At 50.8% G+C, this 25,044-nt stretch overlaps 2 long non-coding RNA genes across 2 annotated transcripts in view; both read right to left on the reverse strand.

Annotated features, from left to right (window-relative positions):
* Positions 1 to 149: 149 nt before the first annotated feature.
* Positions 150 to 11,341, reverse strand: LOC149744720 (uncharacterized). Its single transcript, XR_016391050.1, has 3 exons — positions 8,269 to 11,341; positions 6,676 to 6,748; positions 150 to 484 (listed from the first exon to the last, which is right to left on the reverse strand). It is a non-coding gene; the product is annotated as an uncharacterized LOC149744720 (long non-coding RNA).
* Positions 11,342 to 18,575: 7,234 nt separating this feature from the next.
* LOC149744721 (uncharacterized) overlaps positions 18,576 to 25,044 on the reverse strand; it is a 78,986-nt gene continuing 72,517 nt past the window's right edge. Inside the window, exon 3 of the long non-coding RNA XR_016391051.1 lies at positions 18,576 to 18,866. This is a non-coding gene — a long non-coding RNA (uncharacterized LOC149744721). The remainder of the gene's footprint in view (positions 18,867 to 25,044) is intronic.

A 25,044-nucleotide genomic window follows, 5' to 3' on the forward strand; every position in this document is an offset into this window, starting at 1 on the left:
CCCTCCTTCCTCCCCCCCCCCCGCCCCCCGCCAACACCCTCCACAACCCACTTCCTTTCTTCAGGAAGCACAGAGTCAAAGAAAACACATGTAAACCCCATTCTGGAGCTTTTAACCCAGTTCAGCAGTTATCAGCAGTGGTCCTTGGACTCTGAGGTGTTTCGGGCCTCTTCATAATATGTTGGAATGTTATAAAATCACGCATGGGGAAAAGATCCATGCACAGTTCAGGACAGACCAACAGAATGGAATGTAGTAAGTACAAAACGTTCATTCATTTGGTTTCAGATTCCACATTGCTACTAGTGTTTAAGGGACTACCTCTTGTCGAGTTTTGGTGTAGTATTAATGAATAATACCCATAATTATCCAAAAAGACTATTAACTTACCTCTTAATTTCCAAATCCATATCTGTGTGTGGCCAGGCTTTTTTCATATGCACCAGATTGAATGAAGAAGCAGATAGGAGAACCCAGCTGTTTCCTAAGCCGGACAAAAAACACGTTTGCAAAGATGTAAAACACTGTGAATTTTCTCACTACTTTTCTATTTTGCAAAACGTGATTATTTCTTTCAAAAATACGTTATTTGTGTTAACATGCAGTGGGTTTACCCTCGTTCTTATTTATATGACTTAATGGATAAGATATTTTAAAATTTTATCAATTTTATTGTAAAATTCTGTAAAATTTGACAGATATAAGCCACAAAAGCAAAGCTCTTTAGGATTTTCAACCAGTTTTTAAGAATGTAAAGAGTCCTGAGATTCAAAGGTTTGAGAGCCTCTTCTAGGAACGATATTGTAAACACTAGTATCAGTTGATGCCTGAGGAAGGGGCAGATGGCGCTCATCCCCCATGCTTTCAGCAAATCCCCACTACTAAATTACGCGCCAGAGATTTAGGGCTTGGGCATATAGTGTCAGAGTGCCCAGGAGGTTAGGGTTTTGTTCCATCAGTGGGAAAGCTGTGCCACCCTGGGCAAGTTCATTTCCTTCTCTGAGCCTCATCTGGAAATGGGGATTCAGTGGTTCCCGCCTGACAGGAGTGTGCGTTGTGGGAACTAAGTGGTGGTGGAGCTGAGGAAGGTGAGCACGGGCTCACCCAAACGGTGCGTGTGCCGGCCCCACGCTCAGCATTTCACAGCCAACGTCTCCCTAAGTCCTCGTGCAGCCCCTAACCCAGTACTGTCACCCCTTCAGGATGCTTGGGAGGGCGAGTGAGACGGTGCCTGCCCATGCGAAGACCGTAAACCCCAAACATCTTCGGCGCCTTCCTATCGCTAAGGGTAAGGACTCTTGCAAAGATCCTTTTCTGAAGGTTAGGGATGCCCGCTGGGCAGCAGGGAGCCTCACACCTGGAGGACAGCACACATCTGGGAAAAGACGCCAATAATCTCCATAACACTCTTTCCCGGCCTCGGGCCAGTGGGTTGTTTAGAAACGTCCAGGGGGCAAGGAAGACCAGCCTGCTGAGGAGCCTGCCCTGCCCGGACCCTTGAGAAACAGGTATCTCACGCTGTACTGGCTCACAGGGGCGGCCAACAACCCCTGCGCTGGTCTGCCTGGCTGCTGGGTAATTTTACAAACTGGTTTTTACTGGCAAGGGAGGTGGGCAGATGTGGGTAATGGAATATTCCGCAAGGTCACAGGATCAGATCTGGCCCGGCTATTGGAGACTTCTGGGATTATCTGCCCTCTGCGAAGCTGTCTATTTTGGGGACCTGGGTCAATGCTTTCAGCCAGGAAGTGTCTGTGAAGCACCTAGTAGGCTCTAGGCACCGTGCTGAATGCTGAGGACACCGTGGTGAGCAAGGCTGATAGAGTTCTCATCCCCACGGCAGGTCACGTGCACAGGTTCTGGGGATCAGGATGGGGGCATTACTCTGCCTGCCTCATGGTGGGGCAGAGCTGCGTCTCCAGGCTGCCCTGTCAAGGCTGTGGGTGCTGCGCTCCTGCATGGACGCGGGGCTAACGACTCGGTCAGCGGCTGGGCTCCCTCTGGCTGCCCCACACGCAGCCACGGACGCGGCCACGGGCCGTCTCCTGCCAGCATCTCCTTTCGTTTCCAGAGCGGAGTCCTCAACTTGACTGCACACTCAGTGGCCTGGGGCCTTGCTGGAGGGCCGGCGGGGCCCGAGAGTCTGCATTTCTAGCCGTTCCTGCTCCCGGGGACAGCATGGCTGCTGGTGTGGACCACGCATGGGAGGGCATGGGTGGAATTTCTGCTCCGTGCTGATCCCCATGGCCTGGAACAGAGGTCGGCACATAGTAGGTGCTTAATAAATACCCAGTGAATGAATGGATTCCCCTTGGTCCCTCCCCTGTCTCTCAGCACCAGGACCTGGCATCTTTCTCTCGCTGACAGGCCCTCTGGAGTTCTGGTGGAGGGAAGGAGCCCGAAAGGCACCAGCTGGAGTGACAAGTAACAGACCCGACAGGCAGACACCGCTCCCTTTCTTCCATGATTCTCTACGTCTATTATTTGTATACTGTTTCACTTGCTATGTGTAACCCAAAACCTCATGTTGTCACACCAATCCCACCAAATCTTCAAAAATGAGGGCCAATTGAGCTGCAGTGGCCCCCTGCCCGCCCCCCCGCAAGGGCACGCACGCATTCACCAGCTACTGTTATGGCCCCCCAAGCTTAGCTCCCCTCCCGCCTCGCACCGAGGTCCAGCCACGACTCAACATGGGCTCTGTTTATTATTCTAGAGAAGCAATTTTCAAGGGGCTGAAATACTTGTTAAAATTAAGGTAAAGAATGTAAACCACAGCCAGGCCGGTTCACCTTGTGCTTCAAAGCCCTCTTGTTTCTCCAGGCACCGCCTCCTGCAAGCTTCCTGCAGGTCTCCATCAGCCCCGGCGAAAAGGAAGGCCGGCCGCCCAGTGGACGGGCAGAGCGGGGCCCGGGAGTGCGGCCCGTCTCCGGGCCTGCACAGCTGTCCTGGGGCAGGAGGCACCTGCTGGGCCCGGGCGGAAGACGGCCCGGGAAGGCTGAAGACAATCAGTGCAGGGGACTTGACAAGTGATGAGGGAAGACGGGAGTGTGCAGCGTCCACGGGTGTCTGAGGGGCCCGACGTGCCCGTGGAGCCGACTCTGTCTCCCAGTGGGTTGGAGGTACATGCCCCTCCAGGCTGAGTCCTGGCATCGCGGAGCCTGGCTTAGGTGGAAGGGCAAGGGTGGAGGACTTTGACCACGTAAACGCCGAAAGGCAGAGCCCTTCAAGGAGAACCACCCAGGACTGCTTCACAGCATAGACTGCCGCCTCTTGTTCCAAAAACCTGCTGCTTCCAAGTGCCTTTTTATTTTCTGCAGACATCTCCCTTAAGAAATGATAACGGGGGAAGGAGGGCTCTTTAGGGAGCTTTAGCCTTGAAAGCCCCTCCTGCAGTTGGAGGAGGGCCCTGGAAGGCTGGGGTGTGCGTGGGGCTCCTGCACTGAGATTCTTGAGAAGGTCTCGCCCTCTCAGCGGGTCCAAATCGGTGGTCCAACTTCCTCTGGAGATTAGATGGGCAAATGGGGAGAATGATTAATTAAAATAAAATGGATGAATCTGAGCTTTTTCCAAAGTGGGCTCAGATTCAAGTTCAGGCTACATCTCCGCGGGCTCTTGGCACCAGCACGGCGCCCTCAGCCCACGCCTGTTAGATGACTCACTGCTTCTGGTGGAGGGGGTTTCAGGACCCAGGTTCCAACCCAGTTCCTCTGCTGTTTGGGAGCTGAGCGATGCTGTGCACGCCCATCTTTAGAACATCGTCCTGTTCACTGTTCACGACAGGGCGAGGACGCTGCAGACCCGACATGGGGCGGGCACTGTGGCAGTAGGTGAGATGGTCAGAAGTTCAGACGGGGCCCTTGCAGCCAGGCAGGTGGGGACCAAGTCCCCTGCCCATTAACTATGGATGCGCCCTCGGCCATGTGTTGAACCTCCCTGAGCTTCAGGCCCCCCTCTGCGAAGGTGTGAATGTGAGGGCACCTGTGAGGAATGCAGTCCTTGGGAGCTGTTTCTGTTCGTGTCTCTGGCATCATCCACTGACCATGAATTAGAAATAAGATGACACATCCAGAAAGCAACGATTTAGGAATACAAAAGGCACCCTTCTGGCCTTGATCAGTGGCCGGGCACACGCTCAGTGAATCAGGGGAGCTATGCTGTAAGCCCCCATCTGAATCTAAAAGCCCAAGAACCAGGAACACTGACGTCCGAAAGCAGGAGAGGGTGGATGTCCCAGCTCAGCAGAGAGAACAGATTTGCCCTTCCTCCGACCTTCTGTTGTACCTGGACCCTCAATGGATTGGGTGACGCCCACATGTTGGAGAGCCATCTGCTTTCAGAGGTTCACCATCTCAGTGCTCATCTCATGCAGAAACACCCTCCCAGACAGAAAACGTGTTTCATCAGCTACCTGGGCATCCCTGAGAGCGGTCGAGGGGACACGTGAAATTGACCATCACATCTGCATGGCAACCCACAGCTTCCCCAATGGCCGTGCAGAGCCCCCGTACCCTGTGAGGCCTGTGGAGCTTGCGGCCGCTGGGTGTACCATTTCCAGCTGAAGAGCGTTGATTTAGACGTCTGCCGGTTTGGAGCCGTCGCCCGTGAGGCTACAGGGGACCCCTTGGCACCTTTCTTTTGGGCGCTGATGTCTGCTTTGCCGCGGGAAAGCTGAGTGAGATTCCTGGGGCCCAGCGGGGCGGGCACTGAGGGTATCACCACGTGGCCGGAGCCCTGTGGGTCGGCTTTGAGCTGTGCAGCCAGCCAGGGCCCTCGCGTGAGTCTAGGACAGACGAGAGACCCGGCTAATGCATTCCTCCTTTGGAACGCAGAGTCCATCACAGGAGAGCCCGACTCCGGGTTTAGCAAACGGAGGGTAATTAGGACAGTGGGTGGTCCTATCGTCATCAGGCAATTAGATCTGAGGAAGCACTCCCCCCACAGAGGACAGCCTGCATTTATTCAGCTGCCGGGTGAGCTCAGCACCCTGCACGCCTATCCCTCCTGACAGCTGCGGGAAGCTTGGGGCAGCGGCATCCCCGGATCCACGTCGGGCCCTGGGAATGCCACAGGGAGCAGCAGCGGCCACCACTCAGGGCTGGGGAGAGGAAGTCTGCGCTTTACTTCTTGAGGGAGACAGTGGAAACGGTTCCCAGAAGGCAGTCTCTCCAGGGACGCTTTAATAGCCGGAGTGGGCGTGGATTCACTCCGTGACATGGGCGTCAGCAGAATTCTATTTATTTATCTGATTTTTCTCAATCAGACAAATCCAATTGCAGCTGTCCCTTCCCTCTCCCCCTACCACGTGTTGCGGTTTGTGAGAAATTTAACCTGTGTCATTTTGCCTTTTTTGAGGCGGGTAGGTAGCAGGGAAAAGTCAACTCACTAGAGACAGTTACCTGTCTTAGGTGGTCTTAAGCAATTCAGAATAGTTGAGGGAGGGGTCTGGTGTGATCTCCACCATGGCTACTTGGAGCCCAAGCACAGCAGCCCACGTGGCTGGTCTAGTGCAGGGCAGACAACTCCACCATAGTCTAAACAAGCGTAGGCCAGGAGCTGGTGGAGGTGCAGGCAGAGGTGACGAGAGCCTGCTGCGGGCAGCCACCCCTCTGAGCACTTTGCAGATGCCCTGCCTGAGTCACCAGGGAAACAAGCACAGGGGCAGGTCTGGGACGCTAAGCAGGCCATTGTAACCACTGCTCTGGAGGGATTCCGGGAGTAATCTAGAGTTGCCAGATTCAGCAAATAAAAATGCAGGATGCCCAGTTAAATGGTAATTTCAGATAAACAACTGTGTGAGTTTCCTAGGGTTGCCATAACAAATCATCACCAACTGGGGGGCTTAAAGCAATAGAAACGTATTCACTCGCTGTCCTGGAGGCCAGAAGTCTGAAATCAAGATGTGGGCAAAGCTGTGCTCCCTCTGGAGGCCCTGAGGGAGGGAGGGACCTTCCCGGTCTCTTCAGGCTTCTGGTGGCTACTGGAATCCTTGGCGCACCTTGGCTTGTGGAAGCATCACTTCAATCCCTGCCTGTGTCTTCATGTGGCCTTCCCTTGGTGTGTCTCCGTGTCTTTACATATTGTTCTTATAAGGGCAGCAGACATTGGATTTAGGGCCACCCTCATCCAGTGTGACCTCATCGTAACTAATTATATCCGTAAAGACCCTATTTCCAACTTGACACGTTCTGATACGCCGGGTGGACATGAATTTTTTGGAGGACACTTATTCAACCCATGACAAGAATGAAAATAGTTTTTTAGTAGCATGGGACATATTTTATACTAAAATTATTCATTTTTTTCTGACATTCAAATATTTCAAAAGACATATTTATACTAAAAATTATTAATTTTTACCTGACATTCAAATATTGCATGGGACATTATTATATTAAAAATTATTCATATTTCATCTGGCCACCCAACTCCTGAGACCCATGGCATCTGTGTCCTGTCCCATCTGAAGTACAGACCAGTGCATTCCCAGGAGAGAGCACAGCCCTTCCCACCCCGAGGCAGTGTCAACACCCCCTGGGCCCTGGTCCCACCCTGCAGGTATAGGAGAGCTCAGACTTTGGAAACTGAGTAATGGTCTCCCCTTCCTGGATGGGGGTGGGGAAAGGAAGTGCTTCACTGAGGTTGCAAAGTAGAAACAAAAAAGGTCAATGTTACCTCTTTTCTCTCCGTCCCTTAGGGCAAGAGCTGAGCCTCTCAACTGTGAGGAGTGGTGGCCTGAAGCTCCGCACTGTGCAGATAAAATGCAGAGGAAGAGTGAGAACCAGGGCTGCCTAGCAAAGTTTGTTAAACACGGGGCGGGGCGGGGGGGGGGGCAGTGAGGGGACACAAACATCCTCAGCCGTGAGCGTGATGCATTCACGCCATTTGGGCAGCCCCACACCAGGCTGTGTGAGCGGCCGCCTGCAGCCGCGGGGTGCAGTCAGTGCGCCCAGCCCTGGGCACCGTCTCCTATTCTCACGACCACCAGTAGTCCCCTGAGTGTCCCTGTTTGCACCCGAGGGGGCTCTGGGGGGGGTCAGGCAGTCAGTGACAGAGGGAGTGGGATTTGAACCCCCTCCCCTGTGCCTGACTCCGACTCACACACACTCGCCAGCCCAGGCACCGAGCTTGTCCCCCATGTGGTCACGCATGCGTTTATCCACTGCACAGGTGGTTCGTGTGTTTTACCAAGTGCTTGGGGCCACTCAAGGCTCGGGGTCCCTGCAGGAGGCTTCTGGGTGTGCAGGGGGTGATGACTGCACGATGGAGAATGAAGAGGGTGCAGGTAAAAGGGTAACGAGCACGTGTGTGTTTGTCTGTGTGTGCATGAGCGTGTGCATGCGAGAAGGCCTCTATGGGTGAGTGTAGGAGTGTGTGCATATGTGCAGGTGAGTTTCTTTTTTTTTTTTTTTTTTTTTGGTGGTTTCCTCTTTATTAATGTGTCTCCTACCTTCCCCCCACAATTTCAGTCCCTTCCATCTACCCCCCCAAAAGAAGGCAGTGAAAAGAAGGGATTGTTGGAGTTCTGAGCCCCTTGGGCAGTTAGAAAGGGAACAGAAACCAAAACACTCAGTGGATGTGACAGGGACTGACAATCGAGAAATCTAAAGCAGAGCGCGAAAGGTGGAAGAGAAAGAGGGAAGGAGTGCTTGAACACGCGTGCACACGTGTATGTGGTGGTGTGCACCTGCGAGTGTAAATGCGCGGGCATGTGATTGTGTGTGTGTGTGTGCTATATCAAATGCAGTGGTCAGAGAAGCTCCCTCTGATGAGATAATGTTCTGGAAGACACCATGTGAAAGAAGTGAGGGAGAGAGCCCTGCTGACTGAGGGGAAGAGTGCAACGTGGTGGCAGCAGCAAGTGCAAAGGTCCTGGGACAGGATTGGGGCCGGTGTGTGGAGGCTCAGAACAGAGCCCGTGTGGCCGGGACTGCGTTTACATCTCACCGCTTCAGCCTTTTTGACACTGGCTCTGTCACCCTGTCAGAAGTCCTCAGGGGGGCATGGCATGGCCAGGGAGCCAAACTGTCCATACTGACTGGCGAATCCTGCACTTCTGACTCAGCAGATGAGAGAAATGTCAGTCTGTAGAGCAGAGATTCGGTAGAAAACCCCAGAGACATCCACTATACTACCTAGGGATTTACCCACCTATTATTAGAGGCTCTAATAAGATAGGCTCTTTGTATGGGCAAAAGAATACACATATTATCCAGAAAACTAAAATGTAATGGCATATTTCTATAATGAAAAAAAACTTCCCCAAACCTGTGAGATGTTTTCTACCACAGCCTTCACTGACGTTAAACCTTCAACATCTGATAGAACAAGACTTTGGTCACATCCAGCTCGACGGGATCAGCCCCAGGGAAGACTTGAGTAGAGAGGATCTCTGGTTATGGACACAGAATAAAAAATGAACAGTGATGAGGGTGGGGAATGGGGAGGTGGGCAGTGAAAGCTGCAAGCTCAGATGTAGGTGGCATTTTGGAATGAAATATTGATTCCTCAATATACAAATTACATATCTGTATGTAAGTCAAATCATTATGCTTAAAATCATTATCACCTTAAACCTACATAGTGGCATATGTCAATTATATCTCAATAAAGATTGTACCTCAAGAAAAAAATACACAGAGATACATAGAGTCTTTCAGAATCCAAGTTTAAAAAGCTGAGCAGTACGTGGTGAATCCTTTGAACCCAGGCACTGGAATCGGACAAACCAGGAGTGGAAACTCAGCTCTGGCCACGTGGCCTTGGAAGTCACTTGAGCTGATAAACGGGGAAACCAGGATTTCACAGTTCCCAGTGTTGCTTCAAGATAGCAGGGAACAGAGTAGCCGTGGATGACAAATGAGACAGAGGAAAGTCTTGAGATGACTACAGTGAATGGAAAGGAAAAAGACAAAGAGAGGAGGTCCCCACAAGCAGAGAGAAGAGGGTGGACCCTGAGGGCAGACGAAGACAAGCCCATATTTGGAGACAGCACCAAACGTGACCTGTTTCGAGACAGGTGGGAACATTCCCCTTAACAAGGAACGAGAAGTGCTGGTGGAAGGGACTCCACACCTCCACATTTCATGGCAGGAGATGATGGAGCAGTTTCCCCAAAGTTCTGAGCCAAAGAAAACAGGATGAAGAATATGAAGCCCAGGTACATTGTCTTTCAAGTATGAAGACAACAAATCGGTATTTTTGAGAACAAAACAAGAAAACACTGAACGCTACACCCATTCATCCCATCAGGGCACTGGAGAATTCCTCGATGACGTGGAGCTAATCCCAAAAGAAGACACTGTGGGGAAGTGATGGGTGATACAATGAAATCCACATAGATTGGGATTCTGCACACTTGGGGCGATTGTTGTTACAGAATAGAATTTACCCTAAACAGTATAAACCCTAAATATGGAACTTTACACCTGGAGGGGATTAGTATTCAGAACACAGTTTATATCGTATGGGTCCCGTCAAAGGACACGTGATACAGGCGGTTAGTGGGGCCGCGTGGAAGCTGGAGCCTGGGGGGAGTCAAACAGCGTTGCCTTAAGGGCACAGCCTTCGGGTCACCCCTCCCCACAGTTTTGGCATCCACTTTTCTTAGCTTTGGAGTGATTTTTAGGAATCACCATCTTTTTTTTCTTTTTTCTTTTTTTAACATCTTTACTGGAGTATAATTGCTTTACAATGGTGTGTTAGTTTCTGCTGTATGACAAAGTGAACCAGCTATACATATACATATATCCCCATATCCCCTCCCTCTTGCGTCTCCCTCCCTCCCACCCTCCCTATCCCACCCCTCTAGGTGGTCACAAAGCACCGAGCTGATCTCCCTGTGCTGTGCGGCTGCTTCCCACTAGCTATCTGTTTTACATTTGGTAGTGTATATATGTCCATGCCACTCTCTCACTTCGTCCCGGCTTACACTTCCTCCTCCCCGTGTCACCATCTTTTGTGGTAAAGAATTATTTTGGCAATTCCCTTGGTGTTACTTTACATTTTTTCAATTAAATTCAAGTAAAAGAAATACATTTTCTTTTTTTTTTTTTTTTTTTTTTTGCGGTACGCGGGCCTCTCACTGCTGTGGCCTCTCCCGCTGTGGAGCACAGGCTCCGGACGCACAGGCTCAGCGGCCATGGCTCACGGGCCCAGCCGCTCCGCGGCATGTGGGATCCTCCCAGACTGGGGCACGAACCCGTGTCCCCTGCATCGGCAGGCGGACTCTCAACCACTGGGCCACCAGCGAAGCCCCTACACTTTCATTTTTAAATAGTGTGGATAGTGTTACTCACATGTATTAACTTCCTCTCTTCAGCTTTCTATTGATACTTGTGTACGTATGTAGGAGGACATTCAAAAAGACAGCCACATTAATATTAATCCCATTTTGGAGGAGTTAATACATTTTGGGCGGTTGGTTGCTTTCTCAGGAATTTCTGCTTAAATTTTTTTAAAAAGCAAGCATGAATGATATTTATAAGAAGCAATTACACCAATACTTAAAAATACACCACTATATGCCTTTCTCGGAGAAAAAGAAAACCACAGTGGAATATATCAATATATTGTACCTCCCTGAAAGATAAATCTAAGTTATTTAATTGTGGAAATAAACCTATAAGCAGGCAAAAAACACTGAATCACTAAACGGAATTCCATTTAAACAAAAGGGTATCTGGCCTAACTCCGAGATACAGATGTCAAATGCTTCCTTTTTTTTTACTTTATAATTTATTCATATATTCAACAAAGTGCCGAGTGCCTACCATGTGCTGGGCATGTCTCTTTTATTTGATGAGAGTCCCCTAGTCTCCTACGGACGAACGACAAGATTACATTTAGACGAAATAAAAGTGAGATCCCAAATCATCAGAGGGTTCACTGAGTCACTGTATACCAAAAGGCAGCTTTGAGAAAGCATCCTCTTGGGAAGGAGCCATGACCGTAATGGCTGTAAATGTTCATGCCCCCAAGATCGCACCTCACTCTTCCTCTAAGACGCAAAATCTCTCAAAAGTTTCCGGAAGAGGAGCCAGATGCACAATGGTAAGAGAGTCTGCCAGCTTTTAGAAGGTCAGGTGATGCAGAAGTGCTGTTGGTTTGACTTACTGAATACACAACGAAAGTTGTATTGAAAAGGGAAACCCCAGGCTGGTGTCATGCCAGACACGACCTCTTCCCCTCCTTCTCGGGGACTAGACCTTCGTTGTGACCTTGGCCTCCTGGGGAGACTAATTACAGCTCAGTCCCCTCTTGCAGGGACCCTGCAGCCCCACTCCCAGCCCCCTGCTGCCCAGTCTGTTGCCCGGTCTAGGGCTGCCTTCCACTGGGTGGTCCCTCCAGCACTGCAATGGCCCTCAGAGTCTGTGGGCCCCAAGCCAGGCCCAGCAGCGCCCCCACTGCCATCATCCCGCTGGATGCTGCGTTAGAGCCTCCCAGGCCACTTCCTGCCGAGATGCCGGGAGGGAGCTGCACTCTAACCTCTGGGTTGTCCAGCCTGTAAGGGCCGGAGCCCAGTCAACCAGCCTTGATCCCGAAGACTGGGAACTCAAGCCTTGAACATCTTAGGGAAAAAAACAAGAAAGACTTTCCTAATTCTGCTGTCTTCCGAATACCACTCTGGATTCTGGCTCCAGCCCCTCTGAGATTGTAAACATCTGGGGGGTGACAGACAGCCTGACCCTGTGACTCCGCCGCAGGCCCCCTGTGGATACGCAGATGACGGGTGGAGAGCGGTCAGCCGTCCCAGCCCGATAAGGGTCCCTAAAAACCCCAAATCAATGGGCAGATTTAGCCTTCTCAAACCACGCCACATACCAGCATCTGTGACATATGGTACAAATAAAATGGGCTTAGTCTTACATCGGGAAGGAGGTCATTAGAGGCAGCTGAAACTGGGAAACCTCACGGCAAAGACGACACGGCTTGGACACGACAGGCTTGGAGACGACACGGCTGCACGTCCAGCTGCGCACGCTCCGTGGGTCAACGCTGGCTTTGCGTCCAGCCTTGGAAGACTCTGCTCCTTCACTGGAGGCTAAATTTGTCCCCGAGCACCCACTGCCCTGTGGAAAACCTGGGCTAAGACTTCAAATATGACCTAAGTCTTGGTCAAAACACAGGCAGGCATTCATGTGAGTAACAGACGTGTCACTGTGTGCCTGCCGCACACAGTGCCCGTGGAGGGGAGGAGACCAGAGCTTCTCCTCTGTTTCAGGACCTGCTTTGGGTCCAGCTTCCCAGCACAGGCCTCCGAGGGTCTGTCCTCCTCTTCTCTCTACTCCCAGCGCCCCAAGTCTGCACTTCCTGTGCATCAGAGCCGGAGGCCACTCCTCAGTTCCATAAGCTCGGGTCTAAATGCACCAAAGAGGAGGGTCCTCCCCCAGATGAGTGCCTCCTTGATAAATGGGAAAGGGCCCCAAATCTCCCACCTGAAAAGGGCCAGGATGTAAGGAGGCCACAGAACACGAGCAGTCATGCGGCCATGGGGACGGGGACCCGGCCGCCGTTTTCAGTAAATGCTTTTACTTTGTTTCGTTTCCCCCTTTCTCTGTCCAGGCTGAAGGGTCACTAACAGCTCCGGGTCCAGAATATGCTCTGGGACAGTCGTCCCCTACCTTTTGCCCTCACAAACTATTACATCCAGCCCCCCACCCCCACCCCCACCCCCACTGCCAGGCCTGCGAAAGTCCGCTGAGCCACCTTTGTTTTGTTTGTGTTGATCTGTTTAATTGCACGATTGCTTTTGAGGCTTATTTAAGGAGTGGTTTAATTTGTTTCTTCCTGGTCTCCTGGCCCCGCCCCAGACGTCAGGTCCTAGAGACAAGGGACCTGAGCTGTCATTTGCACGGAAGTGTCTTGGCGCCTGGAATCTAGTGAGCGGCGGCTGACCAGAGGAGGGGGCTGCCCACGAGATTGTGGGGTGCAGCCACGGCGAGCGCTTGGGCTTTAACTTTGACTGTGGCTTTTACCAATGAAACATTCCCTCCCTCTGCATTTTGTCTTAAGAGAAGCAGTAGCGAGCGGTGAAGACCTCGTTGTTTCCATCACCGTGGAAGCTGGCATCTCATCTGGAAGGCACCAGCCCTGTCAGGCTAGGCCCGGCCTATCCAGCCCCCAGATGGGTGTCAGCCTGCTGGGACCATCCCAGCTGGCTGACATTACGGCGGTTACTGTAATAAAGACCAGGGTTAGCTGACAAACTTGGTATTTTCTTATACGGCTGCTGCGAATTTTACAAAGTGTGAGGGCAAGCCTCAGGTCGGCAGCGCTGCAGCAAAACAAAAACACACAACAGAAAAAAAACCACACTGCTGAGGTCAGCTGTTGAGGTTCTCCTCGTGTACAGCTGTTTGAAAAATACAATACAACACAACACAACACAATACAATACAATACAAGCAGCTGTGCGGTGGGGAGAAGTGAGGTCAAATCCAGGACTGAAAGAAGTCTGTTTGGAGCTGCCATTGGGGGTGCAGGGCTGCCCCGTGGAACTGCTGCAGGGATTTAAAGAGGCAGAAGTTCATTTCCTGCGATTTAAGGAACTTTGCTGACTGACGCCTGTGCTGGCGCGGAGTTCGAAGGACTGGGAATGGATTCGGCCGCCCAGGCACACAAGGCGCACGCTCCCCCTGCAGCTCGTCTAAATGCGGGGCTGCTCCACGTTGATTGATGGCCCAGGCAAACGACCTATTAATCCAACAGCAGCCCCACTTCTATTCCTAACTTACTGGAGGCAGAACGGCCACTGGAAGTGGTTTTCAACTGCTTCCTGTGGTTCCCCCGACTCTGCGGGGCAGGGGCTTCTATTTTTAGAGAGTGACCATTGCCATGAAGGTCCAGTCGGCCATAGATGCGATGTGGGGACTTGCGGGTGGCCTGGGCAGACTGGGTGGGCTCTTCATTCAGATGGTATTTTAAGAGTTCCTTTCAAGTGACGCATAGTGGAGAAGGCCACCACTTCCTCCTGAAGGGTAAGAGGGTGTGTCGAGGCCAACAGACGCTAGGATGCTTGGCCGTAAAGTGTGTCACTGTGTTTGGAGGGCTGGTGGCCTTCCCATATGAGGCTGCATGGCTGGCGTCCATGAAACACCAAGATGTGTACACGCTCATTTGCATTTACCATGTACCTTCTCTGAGTATGACGGTACGTTGTGGATTTTTGTTCAGAATGGCTCAGTTTCACATATTCTGTTCCCTTCCAGTCAATGGGTCCCGTGTTAGTTTGGGTTTCCTGGGAAGCAAATCCTGGCACAGGGGTTCACGTGCACGTTGCTTCCGTGGGAGATGGTCCCCGTCAGCACCCCTTGGGGCGTGGGCAAGCGAGGCAGGGATGGGAGACAGCCAAGGATGTCGGTGAGTCGGAGATTCCTCAGAAGGCACTGCGGGGCCAGGTGGCCCATTTCTCCAGCTCTCCGAGGCCGCAGGTTCTTCTGAAGGTGAAGGACCCTCTTTGTGGCCAAGCTGGGGCTCCAGTTGACACGTAAGCCTGCAAACATGGGAGCAGGAAGCAGGGAACGGAGCAGGGAAAAGAATTCACAGAGAATCTGGATGGCGAGAGCTGTGGTTTCTGTTGGTTTTCCTGCCCCCTTGGCTGTTTTTTCTCATGGCTCTCATTTCATCACAGATGAAACTTTGTCACAACTCAGTATTCGTACAGCACTCCTCCTGGCTATGAAGCATGATCCGAATGCTTTAGATGCATTTCTTTTTCTCTCTCTGTTTACTTTGCATCTTATTTTGTGCACGCATTTTATGCAAATCACACCCACAATGAAATACCCCCACGCGGCCACAAGGACAGCTAAGGTTAAAAAGGCTGATAATTCCAAGTGCTAGCTAACATATGAGCAACAAGAACTCTCACACGTTGTGAAGAAAACAGGATGGCCTATCTTATAAGGTTAAATACAGACTCACCATAGGACCCAGTAATACCCGCTTCTAGATGTTACCCCAACAGAACGCACGTCCACACAAAGTCCTGTGCATGGATGAGCACAGCAGCACTGCTCATACTAGCCCCAAGCTATCTGGAGCATTCTGCCTGGGTTCAAGCCCCGCCTCTGCATGTTAAAATGCTGAGTGATGCTGGCTTAGAAACTTAGCCTCTTTGAGCCTCTCTTCCACATCTGTCTAATGGAAATAACAGTAGCGACCCCCTCATAGGGCTGTTGTGAGTATTAAATGAGTGAATATGTCTGAGAGCTCCATATTGGGTTACTTGTGTCCCTCAAAAAGATATGTTCAAGCCCTAATCCCTGGAACCTGTGAATACGACCTTATTTGGAAACACGGTCTTTGCAGACCTCACCACCAAGGGCTGAGGTGAAATGTCTGCTGGGACTGCTTCCCAGAGGTGCACGGCACCACCCAGGGCCTTCTCCACCGCGTGCAGCGATGAGAGACAAGCTTCACGGGCATCCCTTGGGCCAGCAGATGGCCAGGGGTGTGGCCCAGCTCACCTGTATCCTACCTGGGCCGTCTTAACAGGTCCATCACCCCCTGGGGCTGCCCCCGCAGAGCTCTACCAAGCACATGTCCTGACATCGGCGGGCGGCCAGGCGCGCTCACACACACATGCTTGGGCGGAGATGCATATCACAGCCCCTGAGATGTGGGTTTTCTTCCAGATCAGATATGGGCCGAGGCCTCGCAGCTCCAGCAGAAGGGAGGAGAGGCACCGCATCTGAGTTGCATTAGCCAAACCAGCCCCAATTTATTTTTCCATGCCTGAGAATAATGATACATTTTTAGTCTTGTGAGATGCTGCACTTCAGGGAAAAGGCACAAAGACTCAAGTAACCCTGAATGCGGTTGTGGCCAGGCCCCTTCCGTGGATTTCTCTCCACCTTCCCGGGACTCCGAGAGACCCAGCTCCCATCCCCGGCGTCCTTCATCCCACCCCGTTCCGCTCTCGCCCCCAACACCCCTCTGCAGGTTGCCTTTTATTTCAACACAACACGTCAAAGAACGAGGTTTGGTTTTGGGAGCCCAGGTTTGTTGCTTGCAAAAGACTGTCTAAATGGAGTGACGCAGGTGTGCTTTGGGGGTGGTCTGAGAGACAGAGAAGCCCGGGGACAACACCAAGCCCGTGGGCTAGTGCAGCCCCAAACCGGAAGCTTTCCAGCCAAGCAAGCACGGTGAGGAGAGACTGGATGGACCTCAGCTCAGACCACAGTCATGATGAGATCCACGTCTGTTCTTGGCAAGTATCCGATAGGAGAAAGTCTGCCTTCCGTCCTATACCACTTTCTGTTTGTGCTTTTTCTCCTTTATTTTAATGCAACTCCCTCTCCCCTTTAACACACCTTTAACCCTCTGTGACCTTGTGCACTCTCAGCAGCGCTGCCCTACTGAGACTTGTTCCAAAAAGCCAGTGTCAGTCATTTACACGTTAGTATAAATAAGCCACGGACGGGCTCCTTTTCTGGGCTGGAAGTGGCATTTAAGCCCCAGTTGTTCAGCGCTTGAACCAGCAGGCAGGCTGCGGCTGTCTGTATCTATAGCTGAAGCTGCTCCTGCCTGAGGTGGACAAAAACACGTTTGCAGCACATACTCATCATGGGCCCATGCGCACACGTGCGTGTGCGTGCATGTGTACAGGTGCACACGCACACTCTTCCAGGATCCCAGGGTGGAATACAAGTCACAGTTTCCAAAGGTCGTTATGGGTGTTCCAGCACTGAGAAGCGCTGCCAATGTTGTCCTCCGAAAAGGAAGTGAGTGTTCCCATGCTGGAACGAGCCGGCTGTGTCTACCCTTGATGGTGGCGGCGGGGGCGGCGGGGGGGGGGGGGGGGGGCGGGGAGGTCAGGACCCAGGGACGCTGATGACCCTGGGTATGAGGTGTATGGGGCTTTGCACTTATTACAGAGTCACGTTATAAACAGGACTTCTTTTTAATGGTAGTGGGCACCAACTCAAAGATGTCTGCTGAAAAACTGTGCTCTTCTCTCTGCTGACTCATTTGGTGGGAATTACAGCCCCAAATGCCAGCGTGTGGCTGAGCCACATGACCCTCCACTGAAAAATAAGGACAGGATAGTTTCGGTATTGCAAACAAACAACGGAGATGCAGCCAGATCTTCTTCCTCTGTTTGTTTTTTTCATTCACATCAACAGCTCTACACCCAGCATTCAGTGTGACCCCCCCCCTGGGCCAGTGCCTCCAGATTTGAGAAGAGAGAGGAATGGGTCACAAAGTGACCGCACTGCTTTTTAAAATTTTTTTTTATTTTTTATTTTTTTGTGGTATGCGGGCCTCTCACTGTTGTGGCCTCTCCTGCTGCGGAGCACAGGCTCCGGACGCGCAGGCTCAGCGGCCACGGCTCACGGGCCCAGCCGCTCCGTGGCATGTGGGATCTTCCCGGACCCGGGCACGAACCCGTGTCCCCTGCATCGGCAGGCGGACTCTCAACCACTGTGCCACCAGGGTAGCCCTGCTTTTTTTATTTTTTAGTAAGTGAAAAGGAACCTTGGTATGTAACAGAGAGAGGAAATGAAAACTCTGAATGGTCTGATTTTTCGGCTGAGTCCTAGAAGTAGTAGCATGATAAATAAGCTGAAAGGAGAAGCAAACCCTGGACTCCAGCTCACTCTGCCACTAACTAGCCTGGTCACCTGTACTGCCATTTTCCCTCTGGGACCCCAGGTTTCTCATCAGCGAGATGAGGAAGTTGGTCTTGGCCAGAGGGGCTCTTCCCTGGAACATACAACCCCAGGCCAGCACCCACCCCAGGCACGGCTTATTGGTCAGCTCATGTTCTCCGGCAGACCTCTGAACCCTTCTCAACCCCGCTCTCTGTGAGCCATTAGCAATCGGTCAGAAAGCTAACAGCTACATGTGGTTGTCATATCCACATGTGCTGTGTTTGCCAACTATTTCCAGTAGTTTCCTGTCCAGGATTTTGGTAGGATTGCACTGCCTGCCTTTTTGGGTGACTAGTTCAGGCCAATGAGTCATGAGCCAGTGAGAAATGGGTCACTTCTGGGCTGGGGTGCCTCAGTGCTGCCATGAGACCCTCCACATCCCCCATGCCTCACAGGGCAACTGGAATTATCAAGTCATTGAGCAGAGGGCTCTGCTGACCTACAATGGACCTGCCCCATGAATGAGAAATAAGCCTTTATTTAAAAAAAAAAATAAACCTCAGAATTTGGGGGTTGTTTGTTACTTCAGCGTGTCTTGGCCCTTCCTGACTGATACATCATCCTCGGCCTCTTGGGCCCTGTGGTTTTACAAGTCTGGGTCTGGTGACTTGGCCGTTCTGCCTGATTCAGAGCTGTCCCTTGGGACACTGACATCAGACCAAAAAGTTTATGGCAAGGACTCCCATGATGTTAGCGCTCAGATCTGTTTATGGTCCTTCAAGGACAGTTTTCCCAGCTAGTCGAGACACACCAGAGCCAATGTCCAAACACTGACCACACCCTTCTGGTGTCGGGATGTCCTGAGAAGCAACATAACAGCTAGCAGTTCTACGTTCACCTCTCTTCGTTTGCACGACATTTGCCAGCTTGAAAAACAAGTTCTCACACCAGTTTTCCTTTAAAAATGGTGGGTCCGGGGCTGTCCAAGGTTCTGTGTTTTACTCCTAAACCTTTCCTCTAGACCAGTAGAAGCCATGACACTAAAGCAATGTGTGAAGACAGAGGGAAAGAACGCCACCCATGATGCTAACCGACCGGAATTTTACTCACCAAAGAGGTAGCTTCCTCCAGGAATCATCCGGGCCCACGTGCGTGCAGGGCTGTGTAGGCGCAGAGATGGAGAGAAATGGACCCTTCCCTCGGGGCGTCACTGTCCAGGGGGTAGAGTGCAGTGTAGCAGGAGGTGGAGTCTGTCAGGCTTAAGCCTCCCTGTTAGAAAGTGACAATCCCGAGGTTAGTCTTCAGCAGAGAGGCTGAGTCACGTAACGCTCAGGTCTCTGGAGCCTGCAGACCTGTCTTCACGACCAGTTTGCCCACTTTGCCACTTAATTCACTGTAAACGTGGGCCAGTTGTTTAACTGGACAAGCTGAAAAATCACCGGTAACTAACACAACACTGTTAATCAACTATACTCCAATATAAAATGAAATTTTAAAAAAAGTCATCTGTAAACCAGGCAGCAACATCCATTATTACAAACTTATGTATGAGTGATGGAGCCCATGCTTTGCGCCCAAGCCTGCTGCCCAACGTCTGCTGGGGACTCCCTAACCTCTGGCTGCTGTCACCCCACTTCCAGCAGGAAAGGGACACCCCAACGCTCGAGGGCACCCCACACGTTCTGTCCCTGCCACCCTGTGCTCAAGAAATCTAAGACTCACTCCCTGAAAGAAACATCGGGCAAACGAGGAGGCTCTTAGGAGCCCGACAAGCCTCTGAAGGTGCCGGCAGCCCCACTGCTGAAGCTTTAAGTCCCGCGAAACAGTCACTATATGAACAGAACACTTGCATTAAATGTGCTAGACATGTCTAAGAGAATAAGAATACAGAATCCCTGCTCTTTTTTTTTGCCATTTACAAAATTTTTATTCAAAAATTAACATACCGTAAGATTAATTTTCAAAATTCCATTTATAATAATGAACTAATTCAAACATACAGAAGAGGTCAACCAGCCCTTGCTTTGCACACTGCCGTGTTAACCCAACTCACGCATAAACCCACGGGCACGCGTGCCCGTGAATGTGGAGCCACCAAAGCCAGGACTCCTTACAGAGTGATGTGGTAAACACTTCTCTACCCCCTCATGGGCTTGACAAGCTTTTTAAACACTGGGATGGGATTTCTGGCAATTTTTGTTCCATCCTTTGCACTTCTCTGTGTTTTTTTCCCCTTGAAGTCTGTATATGGAACATGCATTCCCTCTGCAATCATACTTTACGGTTAAAATAATAATGCAAAGCAATAATGCATCTTGAACTCTGCTCTTGAAATGTTTACACCTGATAGCTTGTTTCATTTCCGCCACACCCATGTGAGATACTTGGGATTAGTACTATTTGATTGTTGCGGATACAGGCTCAGAGAGGCGACGTGAGTTGCCCAGGGTCACACAGCTCCTAACAGGGTGAGGTGGAGAGTCAACTGGTGTTTTTTCATGTAAGACGGCTCTTATCACTGAACCAGAGCCACCTCCTTGGACGGTGAAAAGTTCTTGGGAAAATCTTACTGCTGAGATGATATGCCTTTTAAAAATATAATTAATTATTTTTGGCTGCGTTGGGTCTTCGTTGCTGCGCGTGGGCTTTCTCTAGTTGCGGCGAGTGGGGGCTACTCTTCGTTGCACTGCGCGGGCTTCTCACCGCGGTGGCTTCTCTTGTCGCGGAGCACGGGCTCTAGGCACACAGGCTTCAGTAGTTGTAGCACGCAGGCTCAGTAGTTGTGGCGCACAGGCTTAGCTGCTCCGCGGCATGTGGGATCTTCCTGGACCATTTTTTTTTTTTTTTTTGGAAAGGTGTGGCATTTTATTAACAGATGGTCATAATGGAAATGTGACCAAAATTCACAAATAGGGAAACTGAGGAACACATAAACGACTAGAATCAAATCACAAGACCTGAATGAATACTGATGGAATCAGCTCCGTCACAGTTACAGTTCTGTTTCCTATCCATTTTTCTTTGAATCCATGTCCCCTGCACTGGCAGGTGGATTCTTAACCACTGCTCCATCAGGGAAGCCCAAGAGATGATATGTCTTTTAAACAATGGCACACGTCCCTGTTGAAAGAAGCATTTCTCTTGAGTTAAGGGCTAGGAACTCACTCTCCTTCAGAGAGAATGCTGAAAAGAAGCCGTCAGCCCTTTCTCCCTCTCCCTCAGCTGAAGAGTAAATATATTTTGGCTGCGTTTAAGTTACGAGAACGTAAAGAGAGAGAAGTTTACTAGTTGTGGGTAATCTATACAATCTGTAACTACAAAATCATTTCTATTTACTTATATTGAAGGGTCTAACCTGGTATTCTTTTAAAACAACCCCTGCGTAGACTGCAGAAAGGAAAACTAACCATGGCAACCGTGGTCGTGGAAGACAGAGAGCTGACAACAGAGAGCTGACAACAGACAGCGTGCGATCGGAGTCTGAGGCTCAGAGATGATCTAAAGCAGCACCTCCTGAACTTCGCTCTGCGAGCAATTTTCCTGGGGCTCTTGTTCAAATGCAGATGCTTATTTGAAGGTCTGGTGTGGGGCCCAGGACTCTGCATTTCCAACCTGGAGTCTCAAGGGCCTTGGATCTGGTTTTGCAGCTCGGAAGCACATTAGAATCACCTGAAGCTTTGAAGATCCTGGCACCTGAGCCCAACAGCAGACAGATTAAATCACACACCCTGGCGCTGGACCCAGGTGATTCCAGTGTGTGCGGCCAGGCTTCAGAATCACTGCTTACAACAAATAGTTCTCAAACCTTTAATCCCAGGAACACTTGACACGCTTAAACATGATTCAGGATTTTTAAAATTTTTATTGGAGTCTAGTTGATTTACCGTGTTGTGTTAGTTTCAGGTGTACAGCAAAGTGAATCAGTTACACATATACATATATCCACTCTTGTTTTAGATTCTTTTCCCATATAGGCCATTGCAGAGTATTGAGTGGAGTTCCTCGTGCTCTACAGCAGGTCCTTTGATTCAAGACCTTGAAGAGCTTTTCCTATCCTATTTATCACATTAGAAAATAAAACTAAGTAATATAAAAAAATTCATTGATTCATTTCATTTTATGTTAAAATGAAAACGTGTTTTATGAAAAGTAACTATCTCACAAAACGAACAGAATTGAGTGAGGAAGGTGGCACTGTTGCCTGTCTGTGCCTCGAGTATCTGCGTGACTAGGACACAGTTCAGGCCTCCCCGCTGCCCCTCCCTGCACGTGACCTGCCGCTCTTCATCTTGTTTCATCCCCAGCGACGCTGACCCAATGTGGAACTCACAGAAGAGGAAGCCGAGCCCCGAGGGTGCAAGGTCTCTGTCCAAAGTCACACCATGAGCACCAGGGCCCAGGCTGACTGACTCTAAAACCAGCACTCTCAACCGCTAGGCTAGATCCCCCCCATGGGTGGACGAGACACAAGGGACTGGGTCTCATGCTCCTTAAGAGCCCCGTGAACGTTTCCTGGAAGGTGCTCAGTGAGCCCCCAGTGTCCCTCCGTCTGACGCCTGCAGCCTGGACTGTCACGTGTCCAGCCTTCTCACTGCCCAGCCTGCAGTGCTTGATGTGTTTTTGTTTGATTCCGTGAGATTGCGCAAATTCATGCAGCGCTTCCTGTGGGTCAGGCACTCCTCTGGCATTCCATAAATACCAACCCCTTTTATCCTCATGGTAACCCTGTGCTGTAGGTTCAGTGTTGCTCCCATTTTACAGGTGAGGAAACTGAGGCCACACAAAGCCAGGATTTGGACCTCTGCAGTCTGGCTCCAGCTAAAGATCTGTCCTCTGCTGCGTCCAGTGACAAAGGGACCTGCTCTGGTCTAGAAGGCCACCCCGAGGCGGTGAGGGCCTCTGCCTGGAATACTGGAGCATCTTTCCCTCCAGTTCAGAGCGTCCGCCTTGGCACTGGGCTCTGCAGCCATCCACTGGCCCTGCCACTGCTCACCAGGGATTACCTCTGTCAGCCTGCAGTTCCTCCTCCGTTCTGTTACCTGCTCACGACAGCCTCTCCTCTGTACCTTGCTGGCCGTCACTGTGGCTGGGGGGTACTTCTCTCCCCCTTGGTGATGGCTTTGGTTAGTGGCATGTGGGCAGGAGTGACAGCGTGTGAGTTCTGAACCAAGACCTAGAGAGCCACAGTGGATTCCTCTTCACCCTCTTGCATTCCTGCCACCATCACTGGAAAAGCATGCCCGTGTAGCTGCTGGTCTTAGAATAGGCAACACGTGGAGCAGATCTAAACCTGGCCCACAGCAGAGCCACCTGGCTTACAGATCTGAGAGAAAGAAACACATATTTGCTACTGGAAGCCTCTGCGATCTCAGGGTCATTTGTTACACAGCATTAAGTGCCGAGTGTGTCATTTGATAACAAGGGTGGAGACGATGTGTGAGCAGCTCTTAGTGCGATGTCTGGCTCAGGGCAGCCCCTGTGAACATGAACCATTATAACAGCTACTTCAGATGCAGTTTCCACACAGCCCCTCCTCTTTCTCCCTTCCTTAGTCAGCCGAGGCTCTGCAGCCTGCCCACCCTCCCCACCCAAAGGAACGAGGTGCTCACATACCACGGGGCAACAGGCTTGGGAGCCTGGGCCAGGTTTGTGGAAAACGGGAAAAAGCCCTGGCCTCAGTGAATGGGGTTTTTCAACCTTATCTCGAATTCTCTTGGTGAGGCTGGTGGGTTTGTGCCTGACGGTGTTTTCTGAAAGGGTCTTTGTGGTATGAGCGTGGATGAAAAATGAGAACCAGGAAGGAAACAGGCTTGACTTTGTTAAGAAGTGTTGCGGGTTTCAAAGGAAACTTGAAGGTGAGTCCAGGGCATGGGCCTGGCTATGGATTTACAGCAGGCCCAGGACTCAGTGCCAGGCATGGAGGGGACCTGCCGTCCCGAAGGTGTCCTGGACGCCGCCCTGAGCCTGCTGGTGCCACACCTGCTTTCTCTCGTTGACGTCTCACACAAGCACACAACTTCAGCTATTTACTGGACCAGGAGAGTAACCCATGATCCAATCCTTTTCTGATCATCTACAGAAGGCAGTAGAAAGGATCTGCTGTCAGGAGCTCGTTTCTCTCTGAGCTGTGTGACCCTGGGCACGTTAACTTTAGCTCTCTGAGCTTCTGTTTCCACGTCTGTGATAGATGGACACTGTAATGCAGACCTCATAAGGTCGTGCTGAGGACACAGCAAGAGCGAGCGTGTCCGAGCTTCCAGCCCCTTAACTGTGGCTCGACGCTGGCTATTAGGACTGTGGTCCTCACCTTTCTGTTTCAACGGATGCCAAGCTCCCCCACTTGTCTCTTAGCTCTGACTCACAGTGGCCGCTGCTAAACTGAAATGCCCTCTGTTTATTGACATTTCTCATCTACAATTAACATGTAATGAGTGCCCTGGATGGACGAACGAAGAAGAACCTTTTCCTTCCAAGGAAAGTGGGAACTTACTCTGTGGTGCTGGGCAGCATAGTTAAGACGAATGGAATGAATGAGGCAAAGGAAACTCAAACTGGGTATCAAGAAGTTCTGCGCATAACAGCTATTAGAGGAAACGGTGACAGGGCCGTGTGGTGAGCCAGGCGGAGCCAGGCTGGGAAAATACCGGCAATCTGTAATTTCACAGCAGGACAGTGGGAGACGTCGTGCTCGTGCCCAGGCAGAGAGGGGAGCAGGGGAGCGGGACGCAGCCAGCAGGGTGGCAGTGACTTGTTACATTCGCGCAGGTGTCGTACGGGGGCTGTTGCTAACCACTATGGGTCATTGCAACTAAGCCGGGCTGTCATTCGGGTCATTGCTGAATCTCAAAATAGGGCAATTATAGGCGAGAATCTGGAATCAGGCACTGTGAAGGGATGCATTCATTTAAAGGAGGGGCTTAATAATAATCTATAATAACTAAATAATAAATAATAATCTATCATAAGTAAATAGTGAGCAATAAGCTGTAAATAATACATAATAATCTATGACAACAGAAGGTACCCCACCTTCTTCACTTTTCACAGCCACTAAGAATTCATTTTCCAGAACATTCCCCTCCCCACCCCCAGTTCTCTTTTCCCAGACCCAATCAGACACAAAACTCTCGCGGCGCTGAAACCACGCCTCCATCCGAGGCTCGCACGTGGACCGGCTTCCTTCTTTGACTTGTTTTTGTTCCTCATTAATTGTTGCTTGAATGTTCTGGAGGTTTTGCATTCCGGAACCTTCTTTGGCCTGCTCGTTTTTTGTAATTTTCCCAATGAGATAAGACATTTGGGGTCTGTTTTGGGAGTAGTGAGGGGTGAGTGTCAGTAAAAAAGAAAAACCCAAAACACAGGAAAAACTGTCCTCCCTTCGACATCCACAGACTCTCAGTCCATAAATGGCTTCTTTATTCCATTTCTGTTTTGGAGACCATCACAG

Source organism: Delphinapterus leucas, chromosome 20 (genome assembly GCF_059928025.1).
Source record: "Delphinapterus leucas isolate spDelLeu-1000000601 "Yukka" chromosome 20, BTC_Dleu_Yukka2, whole genome shotgun sequence".
NCBI classification, from domain to species: domain Eukaryota; kingdom Metazoa; phylum Chordata; class Mammalia; order Artiodactyla; family Monodontidae; genus Delphinapterus; species Delphinapterus leucas.